Genomic DNA, 11,357 nt, shown 5'->3' with positions numbered 1-11,357 from the left:
CTGATCTGCCTCGCCCGGGAAGAGCGCAATGATGGTGCCAACTTGCGCCAGTGAAGCAACGTCCTCCACAACTAGACTGAAGAACAAAAAAACGACAGCAACTTGTCTGTTCCCCTTCCCCCAATCCCCCAGCACTGTTCCCATCCCCCCAATTCCCCAATAAAAGTCTTAAAAAAATAAAAATAAAAATAATAATAATAAAAATAAAAAGAAACTGGTATAATTTTATTAATATAGTCCTCATATTTGATCAGTGTCTCTAAAGTGCTCACCAACCAACTTAGTTTGAGGTGGAGATAGGCAATGACTTGGAGACGATGTCGTCCTTGTAACATTGACTTGAGAGTACAGTGAGGGAAGAGTAAAGAAAATGACAAAGCACCCTTTGGAGGATGATGACAGAAATCTACGTATGAAAATAAATCATACCTTGGGGATTTTGGAGGGTCTGCAAGCACTACAGATTACTCACCAGTTGTAAGATCTCCCAGCATTAATCCATCTTGGCAGTGGGAAGGACATTACCAAACGACTACATGGCCTGCTGGCTTCTTCTAAACTCCTGGCTTAAAAAGCATACAAATGAATATTCACTCTGGAAGATGGAATTATTTCCTGTATTGAGTCTGTCTCATGGAGGTTCTTCAGGCGAGTAAACCAGGATTTGAAATTTTATTTTTCTGTTGACTCTATTACAAGTTCTGAAGCTTCTAAGTCCTATACGGTCATACCTCAGAAATATTGCAAGTTTGGTTCCAGACCACCTCAGTAAAGCAAATATTGCAATAAAGTGAGTCACACAAAATTCTTGGGCTTCCCCCTACATACAAAAGTTATGTTTACATTATACTTGTCTATTAAGTGTGTAACAGCATTATGTCTAAAAAAATGTAAATACTTTAATTAAAAAATACTTTATTGCTAAAAAATGATAACTATCATCTGAGTTTTCAGCGAGTTGTAATCTTATTGCTGATGGAGGGTCTTGCCTCGATGTTGATGGCTGCTGACTGATCAAGGTGGTGGTTGCTGAAGGTTGGGGTGGCTGTGGCAACTTTTAAAAATAGGACAACAATGAAGTTTGCCTCACTGATTGACATTTCTTTTTATGAACAATTTCTCTGTAGCATGCGATGTAGTTTGATAGTATTTTACCACAATAAAACTTCTTCCAAAATTGGAGTCAATACTGTCAGACCCTGTTGCTGCTTTACCTATTAATTGTATGTAATATTCTCAATGCTATGCTGTTAGTTCAACAACCTTCACAGCATCTTCAACCACAGTATATGTATGTGATTCTTTCTTGCACTTGAACACTGTGAGGTCATTGTAGGGTTATTATTTGGCCTAATTTCAATATTGTTGTGTCTCAGGGAATAGGGAGACCTGAGGAGAGGGCGAGAGATGGGGAATGGCTGGTCAGAGGAGCAGCCAGAACATGCACAACATGTATCAGCTTGGTTTGATGTCTATACAATAGTAACATCAAAGAAGGCTAACCACAGATCACCATAACAAATATAATAATAATAATGAAAAAGTATGAAATATTGCGAGAATTACCAAAATTATACAGACACACAAAGTGAGCAAATGCTGTTGGAAAAATGGTGCAATAGACTTGCTGGACGCAGGATTCCCACAAACCTTCAATTTGTAAAAAAAAAGAAAAAAGTAATATCTGTGAAGCACAATAAAACAAGGCATGCCTGCATTGGAAGCAGTTTCTTAAGGTTTAACAAGATTCATGTCAGGCCAATGACCACCAAAGTTATTTTATAGCCCTAAGGTAATTTTAGATAGTTATGGAAATGTCAAACCTAGTCCCTATAATATTGGCTGCAAAGGGAAAAAACTTCTTGGTTTTTTACATTTTTAGGTCAATGTTTACTTCACTTCCAGCACATAAGATGGTTGGAGAATAGTGTACTTACAGAAAAACTAGACAAAACGTTTTTTCCTCCTATTGATGGGATTAGCTTTACTCATAAACAGTAAGGATAATGTGGGATAGATGGCAGAGGGAACTAATGGATTCGGATGCTGGAAGAGTTCTCTGGCCACTATGGATTTTGACATGGCTGCCTCTTCTTTAGGTGGTTCTTGATGGGATAGTCAGGGGGAGAAAAAGCCCCATGGTTAACCTGTAGGTCTCAGGAGACATCCAGCATCTTAGATATTTAAAGGAGAGAGAAAGTCAGAGAGAGAGGTAAGTGTACCAGTCTAGCATATTGCGAACCCTTGCTAGCAGAGAGATTTTCTTGGGAGAGAGGCACTAAATACATTTCCCACATTATGAATACAGAGAGGGGTCACCCAGGAGCTGGGGGCAGGTCATGGACCACATCAGAATGTCATCCAGGGACGTAATCATCCCCTAGCCCAGTAGGTCATGAAGACCTCATTCTTATACCTGGGACTATCCCCAGCCTATGGAGAGACACATTAGCTACTCAGGGGGCTCACAGGGCTGGAAAGATGTCTTTGTTCTTTATCTCACGGGATGGCCTTTGAATGGCAGGCTTGGTGAGGAACCATCTTCCTCAGAGTGTTGCAGAAGGTTGGGGCCAGAGGCAGAGGGCTGTGACTCACAGGAGGCTCTTTAGTTGTTGTAGAGGTTGAAGTCCCAGATGTTTTTCATGAACAAGCCATGGGCTTCTGTAGGTGAGATGGAATATCATATGGCCCAAGTTATAGATTCTTGTCACTAAATCTAGGGGCCTGTGGCCCAAGTTTTATAGGAAGACAAGCATGTGACTGGACTACTTGCTGTGAAGAAAGGTGAAGAGTACAGGCTAAGTCATGGGGAAGAGGAAGCACCTCTAGTTCCCACCTCCAAATCTTGGCTCTAAAAGCCATTTTATCTCAGGGAGAATGGATCAGTTTCCTCATAGGGAGAGTCTAAGAATGCAGTCCACAGAAAACAGGAGCAGAACACAAATTGTTGGAAGGAAGAGAATCAGAACTACAAGTGGAAGGAGAGAAGTCCAAGAAGGTAGTTAAGAATTTGTCAGGAAGAGGACCTTGAGCGATCTTTGAGAGAGTAGTCTTTCAGGGTTTGAATAGGCCTGTGAGGAGCACATGGGCTGGCCCCCACATGGAACAGGCTGACAGGGAGCGGGGGAGAGGGGGGCTGTCACGTGCAGCTGTGCTGGTGAGCACTGCACAAGAGGATCACGTCTAAGAGCGCACGATTCACACCATGTTATCTTTTTATGATGCTTTTTCTTGCAGATGCGGTAGAGTCTTATTAAACAAAATTAGTATGTTACCACAATTTTCTGACAAATGGAAGTAAAGTGTGTCTTGGGGAATGGTTGCTTTTTTCTAATTCATGTGAAGTCACCCTACGAGCTGCCAATGACCTTGCAGAAAAGAAAATACAGTACTCAAAAGTCATTCCGTGCAATAAATGATATTAAAGCAGTAGAATCAACGAAATACTCTAAAGAATTTCTTTCTTACCCTTATCAATACTATGGTTAAGATGGAGGCAATGAAGATTAATACTTTTATGTGGGAGATAAGAAAGAGATCATTGAAAATGAATCTTTCTACTTTAACCTGTATCAGAATGCAATTACTTTATATGTTCTAAAAATTCCTAAAGATTTTCTTTTCCAATTCTATCCTCGTGCTAGGGCAAGAGTCCATTTCCTGTGGCGCTAGGTGGGATTTGAAAGTGGCAAGAGAATGGATATATGGGACAGAATCACTACTCAAGCCAAAACTACTTGGCTTACACATGAAATCCTTGATGTGCTTCAAAAGCATGATTAGAAGCATATTGAAAGGTAAATTTGACTTTCAATTGTGAGACCTTAGGTAATGAAGGGCCTCTAATAAAATTCTCCCAAGTTCTCTCCTTTCCTGTGTCCTTGGGAAAAGATATAGCAGAATGAGCTGCAGTTAAGGTAAATAGAACCACAGTCCCAGAAAAAAAAAATCCACTCATCTTTCTTACAGTATAGTTAGTGCTGCCAAAAAAAGAGACACCTAAGAGATTATGTGTAAAGCACAAAGACTCTAATCTTGATGCTATGATCAGGGACATTTCACTGATTACCTTTTTGAATAACTAGTTTGCTATCTACTAACTTTGAGGCATTTCTTACAAAGTGATGGCTGTGGGAAGGTTATAGTAAAGCACCTGGATAAATCACCCATTGTTTCAGCAAACCCAACTGGTTTTTTTTTTCTTTTTCTATCTGATAAATAAATGACTCACTTAGCCTTGGAGAACTCGAAAGATTTACCGAGATCATTAATTACATTTCCCACCATGTAAACTTTGTGTTCAGGAATGGCTGTCGTAGGCAGTACTATGAATTGAGAACAGACAAGCTGTCCTACGTGTCTTCTGGGCTTCTCAGCTTGATTGCCTAAATGTACTTGACTTTATGCAGTTTGTGTGGAAAGTTCTGCATTTCAAAGATCACAGCAAATGTATCCAGTAGCTTATTACATAAAGGGATAATTTAAGGAATTGATTATGGGTAAGGAAAAAAATTTAAGCTATTTTACCACTTTAGATTCATGTGTCCAACAGAGGTTTTTTCATTCTCTAGTGTTCTGCTTTAGGGCAGTGTCTGCCCAAGTTTGATTTTCAGAAAACAGGCATCAGAATTAGTTGCAGGAGCTTGTTAAAAATCAAACAGAAAAACAACAGATTTTGGGCTCCCACCCCAGGTCAATAGACTTGTCATTTCTGAGGACTGGGAAACTGACTTTAACCAGCTTCCTGACCTTTCCACCTCCATATATACATATATGTGATCTCACATTCTGTGTTGTTCCTCTAGTGGGGTGAGGGGGAAGGAGAGAGGAATATACAATACAGATTGATTCTCAGTTTTGTACCAAACCATGAACAGAGAGAGACTAACTTCTGTTGAGGGTTCTTTCTCTGTTGAAATGAACAAGGAAGGAGCTGTAGAAAACCTGGATGTGTTTGTAAAGGACAAACTGGCTGTGTGGCTGATAAGCCTGGGGCTGAACATTTGAAATCACAAATTTGTAAAACCATGAGTGGCATGGATATTTAGGATATCTTTTTTAAAAGTGAGATCACACTATCATGCAACTATCATTGAATCCTAAACGACTTGCAATGTGTGACTCTTTATAAAGATAAACTTGATTCTTATCAAAGAATGTATATGGAATTTACAAAATCCTGCAAAATATCTAAACCAAAGTTGAACATTCAAAGTTTTCACACATCAAAAATTTTAAAAAATATATCATAAATTTTTGGATTTGGCCATCAATTTTTGTCTGTTAACAAGCTTTTATCATGCTAATTTGTCAAGTAGTATAAAAGTACTCTGTAATTTCTCATAATCTCATTTCATCTAATTCACTCATACCCCTATACATCTTAGTTTAGATTATGTGCTGTATAAAAGCAAATGTCATTAAAATATTTATGGCCTTTTTAGACTTTTCCCTGAAAAGTGTCTGCCTGACAATCTGAATCTACCATTCTCAATCCTCTCATTAAATTGGGCTGGAAGGGAAATAAATTTAGGTTGGTCTAAAATGCTTAGGGAACCTTCGTGTGAGAGTTGTGTTTGTAGTCTCAAAGTTCCCTCCACCTGTGGGCCTGGCTGTGGCCCTGGATGGGAGGTTGAGAAGAGGGGTCTCCTGGGCATCCCCTCTTGGTTTACTACTGTGGTGAGGCTGACAGCAGCTGCTTTCCCAGGCCTGGACTTTTGCAGTTTGGGGGTGATGTGCAATTTCACTCCTTTGTCTAGCCCATCATAACTTCCTGTTCTTACTCTGTCATGTTTTTCAGATCTGCTCTTTGCTTTGCCTTCCCAAGTCTGATTCTGGTCCAGGCTCTAATTACCTCACACACCTGCACTCTCCTAACATCCTCTTTCCTGTCTACAACTTTTCCTCTCACCATTTTTTTCTTTCTTTCTTCACACAGTTGTTAGGATCCTTTTCCTTAAGCATCCTTTCCATCATACCCCTCCTCCAGCAGCTCCCAATTGCATCAAATCCAAGCTCTGGTCCTCTGCTCCAAAGCCCCCTCTCGTTGCCCGAGTCGTTATCTCCTTTACAGCTGGACTCCACTCCAGCCAAGCAAACGTCCTGACACTATGTCTATACAATGCTATAACATCTGGTTAATCCAGTCAACTATGTCAAATCTTCAGTTAATCATCTGGATGTTTTGTCTACAAGACGCCAAACATCTGGATTGACTGAAGAAATTCACTGCATTGATGGAGGGTTTTTTAAAAACTGAATTGACCAGATGTTTTGGCATCATGTAGACACATTGCTGTCTCCTACATTTGTCTTAATAGCTTGTCTGCACAGCGTTGTCTCCACCTGGAACATGACCTGTCTCCTCGATGCCACGTTCTCCCTTCCTTCCAAATTATGGTCACAATTCTCTCTGCCACAAAACAGTTCTAGATGAATCCCACTCAATCGATCTCTTGGTTCACCCTGGCATTCGTTTAGTTTTTACATACATAATTCTTTTCAACTGAAATCACTGTGCTTTGTGTTTTTAGTGTTGGATATTGTCCTCCCCTCCCACTGCACTAGATTATAAACTCTATAGGTAAATGTAAGTTATACAATAGACAATTTGGCTTGTAAAGTGAGAGGCATGGCAGACTCTGTGATCCAGGGCAGAAACTCTAAATGTCAGTTTTGTTTTAAATTCCAGCTCCTCCACTTACTATGTGACCTGTACTACTGACATAAAGTCTCTAAGCCTCGAGTCTCCTCCTCATTTGTAAAGTGGAGATAATAATAAAGCCTATCTCATCGAGTTGTTTATAAGGATTAAACGGAGTTAACACAGATAAAGTGCTTAGAAGAGTGTCTGGCATAGAGTAAATAACCAGTAAATGTTAACTCTTACTGTTATAAGCTCTGTAAAAGCTTGATTTTCTTGTTTATCCTTTCTTTTGACTGAGGCAGCTTGGTAGGTACGGCAGCTGTTTTTGCTCCCATGTGAAACAGGAGAAAACAGATATTAAGAGGTTATATCACTTGCCTGTTAAATCAATTGTAGGTCTAAAGCCTGATAGCCTGGCTTTCTACACATTACACATGGGCCTTGAGTTCTTTGTAGTCTCAAGAATTAGATACTGCTTTTTATAAAGAGCACGTACCCAAGGAAGTAATATAGGTAGAGATGTGTTTTTCAACAGACAAGTGGTTCCCCAAAACTGGTCTGGGGATCTGTCCCCATCTGTGACTGTCTTATGTTAAAATGAGAAAAAGGCAGTGCATTGGTGGTGGGATTGCAGATTGGTACAGCCACTATGGAAATCAGTATGGAGTTATCTTAAAAAACTGGAAATGGAACTACCTTACAACCCATCAATTCCACTCTTAGGTATCTATCCAGGGAAACCCAAGACACTAATTCGAAAAAATATATGCACCCCTATGTTCATTGCAGCACTATTTACAATAGCCATGACTTGGAAACAACCAAAATGCCCATCAGTAGATGACTAGATTAAAAAACTGTGGTATAGAGCCGGCCAAGTGGCGCGTTGGATAAGAGCTGGCTTGGGACGCCAGAGGGCTCCAGTTCGGATCCCACATATGAGGGCCAGTGACACTGCCCTCCACAGCTAAGATGCTGAACAACAGCTCGACCTGGAGCTGGGCTGCGGTGAGTCGCCGGCGACAGTGTAGGCTGCAGCCCCTTCTGCAGTGGGTTGCCATGGGCTACCATGTGTAGCCAGCAGCCAGCAGCCGCTGTGAGTGGCCATCCAGAAGCCAGAGACTGATCTGCCTCACCCGGGAAGAGCGCGATGGTGCCAACTTGGGCCAGTGAAACAACGTCCTCCACAACTAGACTGAAGAACAAAAGGACAGCAACTTGTCTGTTCCCCTTCCCCCAATTCTCCAATAAAAATCTTTAAAAAAAACCCCAAAAAACCCCCGTGGAACATTTATACTATGGAGTATTACTCAGCTATAAAGAAGAATGAAATCTTACCATTTGCAACAATATGGATGGACCTAGAGAACATTATGTTAAGTGAAATAAGGCAGTTGGAGAAAGACAAATGCTATATGATCTCACTTATATGTGGAATCTAAAGAACTGATTGAGCAAAGTAAAAAAAAAAAAAGAGAGAGAGAAAAAGGCAATGTAGTAAAGTTTCCTAAAGCTAAATTTATTCCAAGGTTAGAGCTCTCCCAGAACTGAGATTGTAGCCTTCCTTCATTTTTAGTGTAAAAGCATCCCAAATTGATAAAATGATGGTGATATTCAATTATAAAGTATGGACTAACACTATATTGGACACCATTTTTTTTCTTAAATGTACTGGTTTATTTATTGACTCAACAAATATTTACTGGGTGACTACTGTTAGGCATGGTTCTAGGGACTGGAACAATAATAAACAAAACCAACAAAAATTTCTGCCCTCATTGAGGGGTGCGCCCGTGCAGGAGATGGATGACAAACAAGTGATGAACCTCTCTGAGGTTGTTTCCTCATCTGCAAAATGATGACAAGAGCCTCCACTACATAGGGTTGTGGGTAAGAGTTAAATTAGTTAATAAGGCAAAGTGCTTAGGCATGTATAGAGCTATTGAATAGAACCAGAGAGGGAGGTTGAGAGAGACTGAGCAGGGAAGGGATGGGCTGTAATTTTAAAAAGGGCGATTACTGAAGGCCTCATTGCAAAAGTGCGATTTGAGCAGACTCGAAGGAGCTGAGGGAGTCGGCCATTTGGACATCTGGGGGACGAGTGTTCCAGGTAGAGGGACAGTCCGGGGCAGAGCACCTGAGATGACCACACCTAGCTCATCTGATGAAGGGCAGGGTGTGGTGTGGCTGGCTAGCGCAATGGGGAGGGTGGAACGAGAGGAGGTCAGAGACTGAGGGGAAGGGGCCGCGGTTATCGAGATAGAGCCCTTTAGTACTCTGAGTGCAACGGGGAGCCAGTGAAGTGTTTTGAGCAGAGAAGTATGACAATGTGACTTATATTTTAAAAGGTCTTGCTTAGCTGCCCAGTTAGTAATAAATTATAGGAAAACCAGGCTGCAAGCAGGGAGACCAGCTACGGTGCTATCACAGGAGCCCACGTAAAAGTTGATGGTCCCTTTGACCAGGTTGGTAGCAGTGGGAAGTGGTAAATAATGGTGAAATTCTAGATATATTTGGAAGGCAGAGCCAACAGAAGAATATCATAACAGACCGAATGTGGGGTGTGAGATAAAGACAGGAATCCAGACTATTTGGCCTGAGATCCTGGAACAATGACATTGCCAATAACAGATGAAGCAGGTCTCAGGGAGGAGGCCTAGGAAGTGCAGCTGAGAGTTCAGCTTCGGATATGTCAGGTTTGATGGCACATGAGCCACACGGTGGACTAACGAAATTCCATGCTGAAACAGACCTAGGCCTCACATAATATCAAATATAACTGTACTATATTAATTAAAAAATCACTTATTGAATTTTGTGGTTGCTTGGGAAGATAGTACCCGTTCTTTACCAATCGATTCATTTACACCAATAATATAGTATAACTTTAGAACAGAGATAAAATGCTCATATTCTTCTTACCCTAAATAAAAGATTTCCTCAAAAATAAAGAGTGATTTATACACATCACACAAACAAGAGCAAACTCACAAATTTAATTTCCTCATAACTATTGAGAACCATGGAATACATACCACTTTAAAGTAGTTTATTTTGTGTTCATGATACCCTTCATTTCAAATACATTGGTATTAAAGTATTTGAATACTATAATAAAGCTCTGGCCCACAGGAAAGTCATTTAAGAGTTTCCTGCTCTCAAAATCATCTTGATTATGAAAAAGTGCCAGAACTTCAGCAACGATATCATTTTTGGCATCACGAGAATGAGAACAAAATTTTCTAAAAGATTAAGAACACCTTCTTTTTGACTGGTGCTGTGAAGAAGTCCTCCAAAAGATGTTTTGCTGATCAAGTAACATAAATTAATACTATGATCTAACCTTAAAGGAATAATTCCCAGCAGATGTGGAAGAGAGAGACCGGACTCCTGCCTGCATTTTATTTGGAAGCCAGTCTTCTCTTTTCTCCAGGTAGGATTCTCCATCCCTAAGCCAAAATACCTTAAAAAAATTAAATGTGTACCTTATAATTGATAGGGAAGAATTCAAGGAGCTACAATTATATTTCTTTCCTTTCTTCCCCCCGCCCCCCCTTTTTTTTTTTCTGTGAGATTTGGTTTTCCTGAGCTGGACATATGGCTGAGGCAGAAAGGACAAGCGGAGGGAAAAATTAACATGAGCCAAGCGGCTTTGAAAACTCCATCAACAGAGAATGTGAAGAGACAAACCAGTCATAAAAACATAGGGTGAAGATATTGCCAGAACTCAGAGCTTGACCAAATTGTGTGAGGTCATCACATAAAATAGAAACGCTCATGAAGACTGTGATCTTGGAAAAAGGTTAAAAACGTTTGTGTGTTCTTTAGTGCCAGTGCAAGTTACTATATAAGCTTTTAGCGAGCGGTGCAACAGAATGGGAAAAATAACCAGTTTATCCTGGGGCTTCCTTTGGTGGCTGGAAATCAGCTATGGTGAGTATTTACACCATGGAAATCAGCAAAGGCTGTAAACGAACGCTTTACTTTTTATGTTTTAATTTTTTCTAGGAAGCCAGTTTACCACTGTACCACTAGAAACAACTGGGATTAAGGAAGCTCTTAGCACCTCTGACAGATATTCACATATGGGTTTAGCCAGGGGGGTTTTGGGAATAAATGAGTCTTCTACAAGCAGGGGACTTCTAATACCTATCTTAGTAAGATTCGGTGTTTAATTATTTCTCTTGGAATTTTAATAGCAACAAATCCTTATTAGAAAGGATTTCTCTAAAAATATTGGTCTTGTTTCATTTCTCTTCATTAAAAGCTCCAAGAAGAAACGAGATAAAATATATATGGGACAGGAAAGTCTCCTGCTTTCTAGTAAGCAGAAGTGGTGCCACCTGATAAACTGGATAGTGTCACTGGAACGGAGTCAAAGCCATAGAAAACCAGACCTGGCTTTTTTTTTTTTTTTTTTTGTGAATGACAGTGTTAAAGAATGTAACCCCTCTTAACTTCTCTACACCCCATACATACAAATTGCTTATAGTGATACAACCCTCAGTGGTAACTCACTTCACACCTCCATTTTCTTTCTTGTAATCGCCAAGATTAAATAGCATGTTTGGGCAATATTCTGCATTTATCTAAACCTTTTCCATACAGGCCACACCGATAAAGCTGAACAGGCTTATGTACCTCACACGTCAGATCCTATCAAGAAACGTGGTAGTGACAGTTTGATAAGGACACCATAACTTATTGAACT

The sequence above is a fragment of the Hipposideros armiger genome, unplaced genomic scaffold (assembly GCF_001890085.2).
Source record: "Hipposideros armiger isolate ML-2016 unplaced genomic scaffold, ASM189008v1 scaffold_179, whole genome shotgun sequence".
Taxonomy (NCBI): Eukaryota; Metazoa; Chordata; class Mammalia; order Chiroptera; family Hipposideridae; genus Hipposideros; species Hipposideros armiger.
The sequence above is the reverse complement of the archived record's forward strand: the minus strand, read 5'-3'. Positions refer to the sequence as shown.